The 15,282-nt window shown below is 43.0% G+C and overlaps 1 pseudogene; it reads right to left on the bottom strand.

Annotated features, from left to right (window-relative positions):
* Positions 1-13,550: 13,550 nt before the first annotated feature.
* On the bottom strand, positions 13,551-14,790 carry LOC704246 (argininosuccinate synthase pseudogene; annotated as a pseudogene).
* Between the last annotated feature and the right edge of the window lie 492 nt (positions 14,791-15,282).

The raw sequence follows: 15,282 nt of genomic DNA, 5'->3' as shown, positions 1-15,282 counted from the left end.
CTTGTTTCAAATGCAGAAAGAAGGCAATGGCATTCTAAGAAACACCAACAAGCAAGGCTGCCTATCACATCCCTTCTAATCTGTTTAACTTCCCTGTATTAACCAACCTCTTACACTGAAAATAATGCCATGGAAAGAAGGGGAAGACAGGACAACCCCTAGTTCCTGTTCTTTTCAGTTCCTTCCTTAGTTGTCGGTAGCCAAAAGTAGAGTGTTGGTGTAATATGCATGTATCAAGAAGTCAAATAAAAACAGATGACGCTGGGCACAGTGGCCCACGTGTGTAACCTCAGCACTTTGAGAGGCCCAGGTGGGTGGATCACTTGAGGTCAGGAGTTCAAGACCAGCCTGGCCAACACCGTCAAACCCTGTCTCTACTGAAAATACCAAAATTAGCCAGACATGGTGGCAGGCACCTGTAATCCCAGCTACTCAGGAGGCTGAGGCATGAGAATCACTTGAACCTTGGAGGCAAACGTTGCAATGAGCCAAGATTGTGCCACTGCACTCCAGCCTGGGCGATAGAGCGAGACTGTCTCAAAAAAAACCCAAAAAATAAAAAACAGATGAGTTAGTTTTGTGCAAAATACAAATGTACATATGAGCTATAAAATCTCAATTGTGCAATTTCAATGATTCTGCTTATGAGTTACAACTGCAACTGGCATTTAAAACTGACATTACACAGTATAAAGATGAATGGTAACATTTATGCTAATAATTTTAATGTGTCATTTTTCTTGATTGATTTATTTATTTATTTATTTATTTTTATTTTTTTTTTTTTTGAGGCGGAGTCTCGCTCTGTCGCCCAGGCTGGAGTGCAGTGGCGCGATCTCGGCTCACTGCAAGCTCCGCCTCCCGGGTTCCCGCCATTCTCCTGCCTCAGCCTCCCGAGTAGCTGGGACTACAGGCGCCGCCACCACGCCCGGCTAATTTTTTTGTATTTTTTAGTGGAGACGGGGTTTCATTGTGTTAGCCAGGATGGTCTCGATCTCCTGACCTCGTGATCCGCCCGTCTCGGCCTCCCAAAATGCTGGGATTACAGGCTTGAGCCACCGCGCCCGGCCAATTTTTCTTGATTTAGAATGACATTGGCTAGCAAATAGAAATAACCGTGACTAGGCAAGATCAAAACCTTGGAAGAAAAGAAAAAGCTTTATATCAATGTCACTTTTTCCCAGTTTTTTGAACAAGGAGTCCCACATTTCCATTTTGCACTTGTCTCTGCAAATTGTGTAGCCAGCCCTGTCCTCAATACACATATGAGCTCTGAAACAAGTTAACTGGGTTTGAATTTCAGCATTGAAATTACTTGCTGACCTTGGGCAAATTGTTAAGCTTATCAAGGCTCAGTTTCCTCATCTGTAAAATGAGAATATTAACAATTTTTTTTAAAACAGAGTCTCACTCTGTCACCCAAGCTGAAGTGCAGTGGCATGATCTTGGCTCACTGCAACCTCCACCTCCCAGGCTCAAATGATCCTCCCACCTCAGCCTCCTGAGTAGCTGGGATTACAGGTGTGCACCACCATGCCTGGCTAATTTTTTTTTTTTTTTTTGTATTTTAGTAGAGACAGGGTTTCACCATGTTGCCCAGAGTGGTTTTGAACTCCTGAGCTCAGGCAATTCACCCGCCTTGACCACCCAAAGTGCTGCGATTACAGGCATGAGTCATCGCGCCCAGCTGGAATGTTAACAATTCATACCACATAACCATAAGGTCTTTATATGGGTTAAATGAAATACTCTAAGAAAAAAAAAAGAATAAAAAACAAAGAAGAAAGAAAGAAAGAGACAGAGAGAGGGAGGGAGGGAGGGAGGGAGGAAGGAGAGAGAGAGAGAAAGAAAGAAAGAGAGAGAGAGAGAAAGAAAAGAAAGAAAGAAAGAGAAAGAAAGAAAGAAAGAAAGAAAGAAAGAAAGAAAGAAAGAAAGAAAGAAAGAAAGAAAGAAAAGAAAGAAAGAGAAAGAAAGAGAGAAAGAAAGATAAAGAAAGAAAGAAAGAGAAAGAAAGAAAGAAAGAAGAAAGAAAGGAAGAAAAAGAAAGAAAGAAAGAAAGAAAAAGAAAGAAAGAAAGAAAAGAAAGAACACTTAGCACCTTGTCTGCCCAGTAGTAGATACTTAATAAATACTAGCTCTTACAATGGCTATAGTATGGTAGCTCTTACACACTAAATTGCTAGTTACTGCAGTTGCTCATCCTGGTGTCCCACCATATGATGATGCTGATACAACATTGCTGTATACTCTACTTTGCCTGCTGACCTCCCCTTAGCTGACTTCCCCTTTCTGTGATGCATGCAAACTGAGAGGGAAGATATGCCAGTCATTCTCTAGTGCAGAGCACTCTTGTTGGACTGATCACTTATAAGTCTCTGCCATCTTATAGATGCAGGTTCCAGATAGAGCACCCATCCTTAGTCCCATCGACTATGACCAGGATAGCAGGGTCACATGGTACAAAGCATAAGAAACTCCTCGAGGGGGGCCACAGGGGCATGGCAATCCCTTTGATGCTTCCCAGCAAGGGGCAATGTAATGAGCAGATACCTTGCTCTGGTAACCCAGGACGAAGTCTGGCTGCCCTCTAAGATGGTTTTTGAAAGTTTTGGGAATTAAAAAAATAGGTCCTTTTAATGATTTTGTTGTCTATTGGGGATCAGGAAGATGCGTAAGTACACTTCCTTAAATACAACACAATCTTGAAATCATAACACTACCTTTTAAATGCACAGAAAAAAAAACTACACATTGATATTGACATTATACTCTTGACATTGAAATAGCATTACTCCAGCAGACGTCCTGCAAGGCTTCCAAGGGCGTGGTTTCTAGACAACTGGCCAAAAAAAAAAAAAAAAAAAAAAAAAAAGCCTGAAATACTCTTAGTGTAGATTCCTGGGCCATGCTCCTAGATCTACGAAATCAGAGTCTCTGTGAATGGGAGGCCTTAGGAGTCTGTATTTTAACAGGCTCCCCAGGCAATTCTGACCATCACTATTTTTAATTGTTTGTGGGCAGCAGAAGGCAGAAAAGGGTGAACAATTATGAAGGAGAATTCAGAATAGGGAAATTTGTTTTTTCTAGGTGCTAATAAACTCAACCCGAGACAGGTGTGTTCTTCCTGAAGTTGCGGTTGAGCATTGCCTGGGAGTTGGAGTGTGTAGGTCTTCTGTAGTCTTGGGGCTCTGTGTGCCCTACTGCTGTGTTGCCCTTTGGAAAAACCCTTCTACAACTGGAATGAGGATTTGGATCTGAGGAAGAGGAACAGGGTCATACTGAGGACTCTGAAGAAAAACAGTTTATGACTCAATGGAGAAGATTATAGTATGCTCTAAGCCAACAGACATGAAACTATGTTATACCTACCCTTGTGTTTTAGGAAGATGTTCCAGTGGGCACAGGACAGGAGAGTTTTATGGAAACCAATTTCTAGATCTTCAACTCACGTAGGTATTTGTTCCTACAATTGGTTTGCCAGAGATTGGGTCGGCGTTTTTCCCCTTTGCCTTTCCTTCTTCTTCACAACCCATCTTCTCCCACTTTGGAAAAGAAAGGCCTTTTATCGTCCCTTGGAATTGATCAGGCCACCAGTGACCTGAGAGCTGAAAGACTGGCAGTGTTATGGAAGGAAAAGCAACTGGCAGAGTGACTCTCCTGAGAAGAAATTAATGCTTTAACCAAATGCCACTATGCACTACAACAACCTTCCATCCTTATCTTGTCTCAAAGACTCCTGATAACTTGCATTTTTGCGGTTACTCTGGCCAAATCATCCAAGTTATCTGAGTGTCAGATAAAAGCAAAGAACAAGGGATTCTCAAATTTTGAAATGCATTCAGTTAGAATGCATTCATGACCCCACCACCTCCTTGCAGTAGACAGGGGCTTGTCATCCTAAGCAGGAAGAGGGGACTTCCTCTCCCACTTCCATACAGTATCTACAGTATGGGGCTGGAAAAGTCGTTAAAAGCATTAAAGGTATTAGGGGTGTTTACTCCACATTCCTATCTATCTACTGGCCAATTAACATGATTTGCAGCTGAGAAAATAATACGCTTCTCCATCAGAGATAAATAGGGTCCCCAAACTGTTAAACAAAGGGGAGGGGGCATTGATGTTTATAAAAGTTATTGCAAACAAATGAACTTCAAAAGGAGCTGTGGTGACAGATTCTGTTTCACAGGGTCCTCTCAATTCTTCTCAGCCTCTCAAGACCCTTCCTCAGACTCAGCTGGGTGTTTTCACCACTGGCCTGCTGCTTCGAGATGTAGTGCGATGTGTGGAATTAATCTAGTCCACAGCCTAGCCCTGCTCTGTCCAATACAGTAACTATTAAACACTGGAAAGGTGGCTAGCCCCGACAGAGGTGTGTGTGCATATAAAACACACATCAGATTGCAAAGACTTAGCACAAAAAATGTGAAATATCTCAGTTTTAATTTTTATATTGGTAACATGATAAAATGGAGCTATGTTGGATATGTTGCGTTAAATAAAATATATTATTAAAGTTTATTTCACCTGTTTCTTTTTACTATTTTGCACTGTGGCTACTAGAAAATTTAAAATGACATGTGCCTCCCAGTGGTGGCTCACATTATATTTCTATTGGACTGTTTATCAGTCTGTACTATGGGTTGAATCTCAGGGACAGGTTGATGGGGATGTGGAAGTCCAGGCCTGATTGGTAAGTGGAGTTGGGGCTGGCAGTGACCCCTCTTGCTGAAAAGAGGTACATTTGTGACAATTGCAGCATGTGGGGCCCAGGCTAACAGATCGTAATCCTGCCTTCCTTCTGGTTCTAATACTTAACCTCAAAGGAACCTTAATATTTAAACCAAATGGCATGTGAGATTTCAGTAAGCTGATGGATTGCTCTCCACTCAGCCATTTGAGAAATCCTGCTGAGGTCTCTGCACAGCTGAGTTCCAGTTGCTGCCATATCCCAATGAAAGTCTGGCACAGCACTGATGAGCTGATGAGATTTTTTTCTCACTTGTTTGATATTAAATAGGAAAGTCTTTCGAATTAAAGTTTACAGATAGTGTGAAAATTGGAAGTGTGAGTTTTAGCTGAGCCAACTACAGCAGATCGAAAGACTGCAGTTGCCTGCTGGTGAGAGAACAGTGCTTCTGGCTGCCATTGTTAGCTCCACCACCACTTTGGGGAAGTGGGAGCTGGTTGCCAGCTTACTGCTTTCCAGAGGTGAATCACTCATACACTGAGTCCACCAGGCTTATGCTATTGTGGGTACAGCTCTGTTCTAAATATCATTACCCATGACGGCAACAACTTACTGGCCTAAGCCAAGAATGTAGAGCTTTTGGATGATGAGGCTGAGCCCATTTCGAACTTGATGCCAGATATGATGCAAGGCCTCTGCATGGGTCCCTCAAATAATAATGACAACAACAATAACAATAACAGCATATACATATGGAGCACTTACTCTGTGCTTTAAAAATGTTAACTCACTTCATCTTCAGCCCTAAAAGCAGAGTTTTTTACAATATTTTTCTGTTTTGTTGTTTTGATTTGTTTTTTAAGTTGCCTAAGGTGACATAGTAAGTGGTAGAGCCAGCTGCAAACCCAGGGTTTCTGACCAAAGCCCACACTCAGAACCACGCTGCCATTCTTACAGAGGATAAATATTAAAATCTCAGCAGTGATTGTCAGAAACAGCAAAATGACAAATTAGAACTTCATCAGTCATTCAGGGGAACATTGATTCACATGTGCGTGAATCAGTGGCCCAAAGGTAAATGCTCTTTATTCCGATATGGCTTTTTGGACAAAAAGAACCAGATCAGGTCTCTAGTAAGGATACTAGTGACACAGACCTACCTGAGAATGGCTTCCAGAGTTTATCTTAGTAGAATCTTCCTAAAATCGGAGGTCACATGGCATAGACAAGGCAATCTTTATTTCACTATGAAACTCTTTCTTCAAATAAAATCATATCCTTAGATTAAATGTAGGTATAGAAAGGGGAGCTACTCAGACCTCCATGAGCGCATCTTTTTTTTTTTTTTTTTTGAGACAGAGTCTCACTTGCTCTGTCACCCAGGCTGGAGTGCAGTGGCGCGATCTCGGCTCACTGCAACCTCCGCCTCCTGGGTTCAAGTGATTCTCCTGTCTCAGCCTCCCGAGCAGCTGTGATTACAGGTGCACACTACCATGCCCGACTAATTTTTTGTATTTTTAGTAGAGATGGGGTTTCACCATGTTGGCCAGGCTGGTCTTGAACTCCTGACCTCAGGTGAACTGCCCACCTCGGCCTCCCAAAGTGCTAGGATTACAGGCATGAGCCACCCCTCCTGGCCGAGCTCATCTATTTCAGCTGTGGTACGTACTGTGGTATGGCCTTAGGGAACCACACACAGCCCACTGGCCATGCCAAATAATGCAAAACTACCAGGGAACTGGATTAGGAGATCTAGAGTTGAATTCTACTTCTGCCACTTAACCACTCACGTGGGCCTCACTTAGCATTTGTTCAGTCATTCCTCCCATTAGGTAGCTAGATTCAACCACAATTCCTTAGAAAAATAAAGTTGATCAAATTGAGCTTTCCTAAAAAGAGTCTTCTCTCAGTCCATGTGTGAAAAAGGATGTGTCTTGTCTTACTGGTTTTTGTTTTGTTTGTTTTGTTTTGTTTTACCAGACCTCTCTCTCTTGAATTGGAGTAAACAGCCAATTCCTAAATTGAACTTTCACCTCTGACAAAGTTCCTTGCCTTACCAACTCCCTGTGGAGGGTGAAGTACACCATGGCAAAGGTTCTCCAAATGACTCTTTCCTGAAAAGAAACACAGAGCAGTTGAAAAGAGCACGGGCAAATCAGAGATTGAGCAAGGATCGAAGAGGAACTGAGAGCTAAATGCACCGTGGAGCTGCCCCCACAGTCAGTAGACTTTTTAGAAAGGCAAAGGAATTTCTTTTGCACACCCCTTCCCCAGCCATAAACTTCCTTTTCTTTTCCAAAATTCCCAAGAGGACATATCAGGAAGGGGGTGCTGGGAACTTTTGGGCTCCATGGAGAAAACTTATTTTTTTAAATTAATATAAAGTGCCTATGGATGGATGAACAGAAAGAACAACATTTGAGAAGGCTTTAGAATAAAAGAGAATCCTTCACTTAGCTGAGGAGCTTATAGAAGAACAAGATCAGAGCTACTGCAGGATTATCTTTCTACTTCCATTGTCCTTGTACCGGGCTGTCATATCTGATGCCAAATTGGAACAAGTGGAGTTTACTACATGGTGTCTTTCATGTGGCACCATGATCAAGACTGTCAAATCTACAAAAACAAATATATATATAAAGCCTTAAAGCATGGGTCCTGATTTGAGGGGTTGTCTGGGAATTTAGACATAGAAAACTGAAACAATGCAGGGTGATGAGAGGAGCTACGATAACTTTTTAGGGTACATGGGCTGTCATTCAGAAAGTGCACATGCTCAGTTCTCCAGAAGGATTTCAGACTATGATAAGATAGATGGAGGGTTGTGTGGTGTGTTAGGTGCTGGCCAAGAGGGATACCTAAAGCTTCTGTCCTCTTAGAGTGCACACACTTGTTCTTCACAGATCCCTTCTTGGCTTCCCATGAACTGGTCACCCTTTTTATGGATCTCATTAACCCTTCTGGGCCTGTCATGTCTTACTTTTCAAAGAATCACTGTCGGCTATAGTACATACAGAGTCTCTTCAATAACTTATCTAACCCTTGAATCTTTAACTTTTAAGTAACTTATTAGGTTTGATGCAAATAGAGGGAGAAACTGTGTTAGCCTGTTGTCAGTACGCTGTGCTGAGGACATTCCCCAACATGTGTTAATTCTGCAGCGCACTTAACTTTTCCAGATGTGGCTGGCTGGGCTGCCAAGTTGGTGACATCGCAGATGAATGGCCACAGCCTCACTGTAGGCAGATGAACATGGGTACCTTTGATGTGATGGGGTGACTCTTTTCATCTATTAGCCAGAAGGAAAAGCTATTTTCTTCTGTAGAGTTCTCAGTTCACTCCCACCTCAAGAAGACCGTATAATCCTCAGCATACTCTAGCACTCAGGACTGGAGTCTGGGGCTCTCATCCCTACCCACTGAGTGTGTAGCTAGTAGCTCCTGCCAAGTCAGAATAAAAATAATCCAAGGAGAGCTTTAAGAGAAGCTTCAGAGAAGGCTGTTGTCTTAAAGGGGGATGCTATTTCATATATGAAAATGGTTGCATTTTACCTGTTTAATCAAATGTCATCCTAAGCACACAAAACAAGGCACCCATGTCGTTTACACAGTACATATATTTTATATTCCCTATATCCATATCGTGCATACACAAATTTCAGAGTATAACGACTCTCCTATTCCAGGGAGGAAATCAGTGATGATCAAAATCTAAGGAAGAGAAAGAGTTCTTTAGCCTTCCATCTTCCTGGCAGATAGAGATAGTAAAAGAAGTTTCAGGTTTTCTTCTTCAACAGGATGGGAACCTTCTTCAACAAGAAGGAGAACATATACATTACAGCCTTGGTTTAAAATATGCTCCATTATTTGGTATGTAGGCAAATGATTGGACCTCTAGACACTTTGGTTTCCTCATCTGGAAAACTGGAGTAATACTCACTCTGCAGGAATATGGTGAGAGCAAAGACCACACATATAGAACCACACTATAATACTTGCCACATAATGGGTCCTCCATGTTTGTAGCCATTTGTAACAGTATAATGGAAATCCTTTTTCTGCTTCTAGTTCAGTACAAGATTCATGAGACTGGTCATTAATGAGCCTATAGAAGCTTGGATGTTTAGAACTTACATTTGGGCCGGGCACGGTGGCTCATGCCTGTAATCCCAGCACTTTGGGAGGCCAAGGCGGGCGGATCACCTGAGGTGTGGAGTTCAAGACCAGCCTGACCAACAGGGAGAAATCTCGTCTCTACTAAAAATACAAAATTAGCCAGGTGTGGTGGTACACGCCTGTAATCCCAGCTACTCAGGAGGCTGAGGCAGGAGAATCACTTGAATCCGGGAGGCGGAGTTTGTGGTGAGTCAAGACAGCGCCACTGCACCCCAGCCTGGGCAACAACAGCAAAACTCCATCTCAAAAAAAAAAAAAAAAAAAGGAAGCATCAAACATTTGAAGGCTGATGCAAGGCCCACAACACAGAATTTGGTAAGGCTAGTGACTATTTGAGGAGGATTATCTTATCCCAGCCTTTTTCTCAGATTGACAGTAAATTAAAAATTATATTTGCAGGCTGGGAGCAGTGGATCACACCTGTACTCCCAGCACTTTGGGAGGCCGAGGAGGGTGGATCACAAGGTCAGGAGTTCAAGACCAGCCTGGCCAAGATGGTGAAACCCCGACTCTACTAAAAATACAAAAATTAGCCGGGCCCAGTGGCAGGCACCCGTAATCCCAGCTACTTGGGAGGCTGAGGCAGGAGAATCACTTTAACACGGAAGGCGGAGGTTGCAGTGAGCCGAATTTGCACCACTGCACTCCAGCCTGGGCGACAGAGTAGAGTGAGACTCCATCTCAAGAAAAAAAAAACAAAAAACAAAAACAAAGCACTATGTTTGTAAGCATTCAATTTGGGAAGGTTAATTGTTAAAACACACACACACACACACACACACACACACATTGTTATACCTTATTAACAATTCACTCTGGAGTTGGTTCTTTTAAACTGAAAATTAAAATTGCACTGTGATTCTTGTATTTTATTTAGATAAACTCAGGGCCCTTGCAGTTAGGATACATATGTTATCTTTGAAAGCTTGTTTGGGTATAGTGAAGTTCATAAAGACCTAAGGAATCATAGTGGAAAAACAGTTTCAGAGTAATGTTTAGCAAAATTACTTTTGTACCTGTGTTTCTCTGCAAAAGAGTAATTGGGCTCAGTCAGGCACGGTGGCTTATGCCTGTAATCCCAGCACTTTGGGAGGCTGAGGCAGGCGGATCACTTGAGGTCTGGAGGCGGATCACTTGAGGTCTGGTCTTGACCAGCCTGGCCAACATGGTGAAACCACGTCCCTACTAAAAATACAAAAGTTAGCTGGGCATGGTGGTGGGCACCTGTAATCCCAGCTACTCAGGAGGCTGAGGCAGGAGAATTGTTTGAACCTGGGATGCAGAGGTTGCAGTGAGCCAAGATCATGACACTGTACTCCAGCTTTCAGGACAAGAGCAAGACTCCATCTCAAAACCAAAACAAAACAAAAAGAGTAATTGGGCTTATCAGATAATATAAAGTCTTTGTCCAAAATGTTTTGTGTTTAATGTGGAGTATGGGAGTGTGACTCAGCTCCTTCAATGGGTAACAATAATAAACAATGATACTTCTCTCTTCTCTATTAAATCAGAATTACCAAATAGAGAGTTGAAAGGCAATAGAGAAATCTAGCGCAACATCTTCACTTTATAAATAGGAAAACAAAGACAGTGGTAGATTGTGTTCTTTCTTCATAATTATTCGTTTCTTCTCACCCTCACCATGCTTCCCTACCCCATTGCCCATAAGCTTGGCCAACAGAACATGGGTGGATATGGCATTTGCTTCAGAGCAGAAACTTTAGACGCAATTGTGTGGCTTGGTTGGGTTCTCTTATTTCAGTCCTCCACCAGGAGAAGAGCATATCCTGTGTGCTCACCTTCAGTGTGGATTTTGGTATAAAGAAAAGCTACAACCAGTCCTCATCCTTTATGTAATATGACCAAGAAATAAATGTTTTCTAACTTTTTGAGACATTAGGGTTGCTTGTTTTATTTATTTATTTTTCAATTTTTATTTATTTATTTATTTTTCCGAGATGGAGTCTCGCTCTGTCGCCCAGGCTGCAGTGCAGTGGCGCAATCTTGGCTGACTGCAAGCTCCGCCTCCCAGGTTCAGGCCATTCTCCTGCCTCAGCCTCCCGAGTAGGTGGGACTACAGGCGTCCGCCACCACGCCGGCTAATTTTTTGTATTTTTAATAGAGACAGGATTTCACCATGTTAGCCAGGACGGTCTCGATCTCCTGACCTCGTGATCCGCCCACCTGAGCCTCCCATAGTGCTGGGATTACAGGCGTGAGTCACTGCGTCCGGCCTGGGTTGCTTGTTTTATAACTTAACTTAGTGAAAACTGACTAATATGATGGCCCAGGAAGTTGAAATGACTCACTCAAAGTCACATAGGTACTGTTACACCACCTGAGTCAGAACACAAATATCCTGATCAGAAGTTCTCTAATAGACTTCAGCTTAGCAGGCATGTCTCCCAAACCTGGTAGTGCTTGGCACAAAATAAGTACTCAATAATTATGTTGTATGAATGAATCAATGATGAATGAAATAGGAACTAAAGTTCCTATTGAGCTGCTTCTATATGTATGTAGTTTGGTACTTTGTCACATAGCTAGGAAGTGACAGAAACAGAAACACCTACACTCTTTTGAATTCCAAAGCCTGGGTGCTTTCCACTGCTCCACAGTTTCTTTGCTGGAGATAGAAATGACATTTTGGGCCATTTATGGGCAATTGAAATATATACAACAGTGTGACAGCAAGGCCCCTCAATAGCTTCCCACACCATAAGTGACAGCCACTGGCATGCTAGGATCAGGCCATACTTCTGAGATGCCAGTTCCTTCAGTCCTCAGAGTGTGGGAGTGCAGTCTGGGGCCAGTTCCCATGGATGGAGAGCAGCCTCATTACTCTGGTATGCCATGCAATTATTATCATTTTATATATGTGATGGAAAATGACATTAAAAAATTAGGGACACTGGGCCGGGCGCAGTGACTCACACCTGTAATCCCAGCTCTTTGGGAGGCTGAGGCAGGCAGATCACCTGAGGTCAAGCATTCGAGACCAGCCTAGCCAACATTGTGAAACCCTGTCTACTAAAAATACAAAAATTAGCTGGCCGTGGTGGCACATATCTGTAGTCCCAGCTACTTGGGAAGCTGAGGCAAGAGGATCCTTTGAACCTGGGAGGTGGAGGTTTCAGTGAGCCGAGATTGCACCACTGTACTCCAGCCTGGGCAACAGAGAGAGACTCCGTCAAAAAAAAAAAAAAAAAAGGAAATTTAGGGACACCCTCAGTGAGAATTAGTAGTTGTGGGTCAATCTAGCCACTTTGTGGATACATTACTTTTAGAAAACCTTTTCAGCCAAATTTTCACTGGATCCTGGCTTTACTGTTTTGTTATACACATTTTCCATTTGTCTTGAATCCTTCACTTACTACATTTTATTGGAGTTTCTGTAAATCACCTTAAATTTCTTGTAGAAAGTCAGAAGCAATTGAGTAATTCGACGGTAATTACAGATGAGTGTATTGAGTTTATTAAGCTGGGAGCACTGACATATGAACAAAGAAACAGAATGTAGTATATATACATAGCGGAATATCATTTAGCCTTAAAAAAGGTCCATGCTACAAGATGGATGAACCTTGATAACATTATGCTAAGTGAAATAAGCCACAAAAAGAGATATGCTACATAATTCCACTTATATGAGCTATCCAGAACAGTAAAACTCCTAGAAATAGAAAGTAGAATGGTGGTTGCCAGGGGCTGGGAAGAGTGGTGAAATGGGCAGTTTTTGTTTAATAGATAGAGAATTTTTGCAAGCTGAAAATGTTTTAGAGATTGCTTGCACAACAATGTGAATATACTTAACATTACTGAACTGTACACTTAAAGATTGTTAAGAGGGTAAATTTTATATTATGTGTATTCTATCTCAATTTTTTTTAAAAAAGAACATACAGTAAAATTGAGCTATTTACTTTAAACAGAGGCTTCAGTGAAGCTGTTGCAAGATGTGCTATTGCTGTGATGTTGGAAGCATAAAACATACTACCTGACTGCTACATTGTTTCTTACAGTGAATCACAAAGTCCTGTTGATTCTCCCAGCAAAACATCTTCTGACTAGGGCTGACTGCATCATTCATGGAGTCCAGAGCAAGATGAAAATTCAGAGTCCTTTATTCAAAAAGCAATACTCCTAAAAGTACCAAAATATAAAGTTTTTTCCTTCATTCTATGTAAAAAGCTTGTTTTCAACTTGCCATGGTGTTTTTTATTTGCAATTTACTGTCTTTCTAGGTAAAGAAAAATTTAAACTTCAAATTTTGCCATTAATTTTTATAATGTACAAGGCCATTATTAAATACAAATATAAAAGCTACCTTTTATATGAAATTGCCAAAATAACACAGTTTATATTTTGTAGTTCACAAATGCATTGGAGTTTCAGGTTCTTACCAGAACAGTGAAAACACTGTATAAAAGGAACTTACAGGCTTTTCTTTTTTTTAATCTTTTAATTGTTATTTTATAGCTCCCGACCACAGCTGCCCCCCACCCTTCCCTTCGATGACAACATTTGCAGGCTTCAGGGGGACCAGGGAACAAAGCTGGGGCCTGGCAGCCCCACTACGCTGCCAGCCGAGGAGTACAAGTCACAATTACAAATTATCACAACAATTAGCTCCTGTACTTGGGGAATCGGCAAATTGAAGAGGCCCCAGCTCCTCATTGTACAGGGGGCTATCTGGCAGTGACCTTGCTCTGGAGATGATGATATTCCTTCAGCCTGAGGATTCTTTCAACTGATGTTGATAAACCCAGTGGCATCAACTGGCTCATAATCACCCTGCATGTTCATGCTGACCGGCTCCTCGTTGTACAGAGACAGTGGGGACTCCTGGCCAAGAATGTACACCTGGACCTTGAGAACGGACACCTGCACTTTCCCTTCCACTTGCTCCTGGGACTTGGCGATGCAGTGGCGGACAAATTCACACTCAGGGCTGTGCCAGAAACCGGTATACACCAGCTCAGCAAATTTCAAGCCCAGGCCTTGTTTGATTTTGTGCACTTCCCGGTCCATGGTGAAGGCCTTGGTGTCTAAATGAGCATAGTAAAGGATGGTGCCTGCTGGGGGCTGTTGAATACCTTGGGACTTCATTTTCAATGAAGCAGTTCTCCACGATGTCAATATGGCCCACATCCTGCTTGCCTGCGACTTCATTCAGGTACATAAAGAGCTCCAAGGAGGTCTGGTGGATGGTGCCATCCTTGACGTTGGTCACCTTCACGGGGACCCCTTTTTTGAACTCGATCTCGAGAATGTCGGGAGTATTGGGGGCTTTGGCCGGGTCCTGGGTCTTTGTGTAGAGACCTGGAGGTGCTTGGTTCTTGGGGTTCTCCGGGATTCCAGCCTGGTAGCTGATGTGCATGAGGTTCTCGTCCATGCTCCACGGGCTCTGGGGAGTGACTGGGATGGGAATCCCATGTTGCTTTGCATATTCCATCAGGTTATTGTAGCCCTTGAGCTGGTTGTAGAATTCAGGCGTCTTCCAGGGAGCAATGACCTTTATCTGGGGGACCAGCGAGTAGCAGATGAGCTCAAACCGGACCTGAGTGTTCCCCTTTCCCGTGGTGCTGTGGGACACATACTTGGCCCCCTTCCACTGGGTGATTTCCATTTGTTTGCAGGTGATGCAGGGCCTGGTGAGAGAGGTGCCCAGAAGGTAACGGTCCTCATACAGTGCGCTGGACTGGATGGCCAGCCAGATGAACTCCTCCACAAACTCCCTGCTGACATCCTCATTGAACACCTTTTTAGCCCCAAACTTGAGTGCGTTCTTCCTGGCTTCCTCGAAGTCTTCCTTCTGGCCTATTTTGGCCAGGTAGGCAATGATGTCATAGCCTTGTTCCTTCAGCCACAGGAGGATGCAAGAGGTGTCCAGGCTGCCACCAGAACCACGGAGCCTTTGCTGGACATAGCATCTGAGATTGGAGGCATGAGTTCCTGGCGTCTGGAATCTGTCTTCACCGTACAGTGAGCTACTCGGGTTCGGGCAGCAGTGGCAGGTGACAGAGCAGGCAGAACTCACCTGTTTTTATATGCACCGCTTCTAACACTTTCTACCTTTGGCTCACTGATGAGTCAAGAAGGACTTCAGAAGGCTTTGAAAGAAGGATACTCAAGAGTAAAGAAGAAAACAAAACTATGGGTTGCCCTACCCTCTCTCTTTTCTCGTTTGTCATCATTTTCAGCATACATGGTTGACTGATACAGGAAAGTAACAAAGGTGAGAAAGGATGTGATAGAGTTCCTTGTTAGTTCATGTTTCTTAGAATGTCCTTGCCTTCTTTCTGTGTTCTGACCAAGACTGAACAGAAAGCGTGGCTCCTCAGGTTTATCAGAGCGTCTGCTTACTCAGTCACAGAAGTAACACGCTTGCCTTGTACTCAATTTGTATCACACTGAGCT

The sequence above is a fragment of the Macaca mulatta genome, chromosome 6 (genome assembly GCF_049350105.2).
Source record: "Macaca mulatta isolate MMU2019108-1 chromosome 6, T2T-MMU8v2.0, whole genome shotgun sequence".
Lineage (NCBI taxonomy): Eukaryota > Metazoa > Chordata > Mammalia > Primates > Cercopithecidae > Macaca > Macaca mulatta.
Note: the sequence above shows the minus strand (reverse complement) of the source record. Positions and strands in the feature narration are given on the sequence as shown.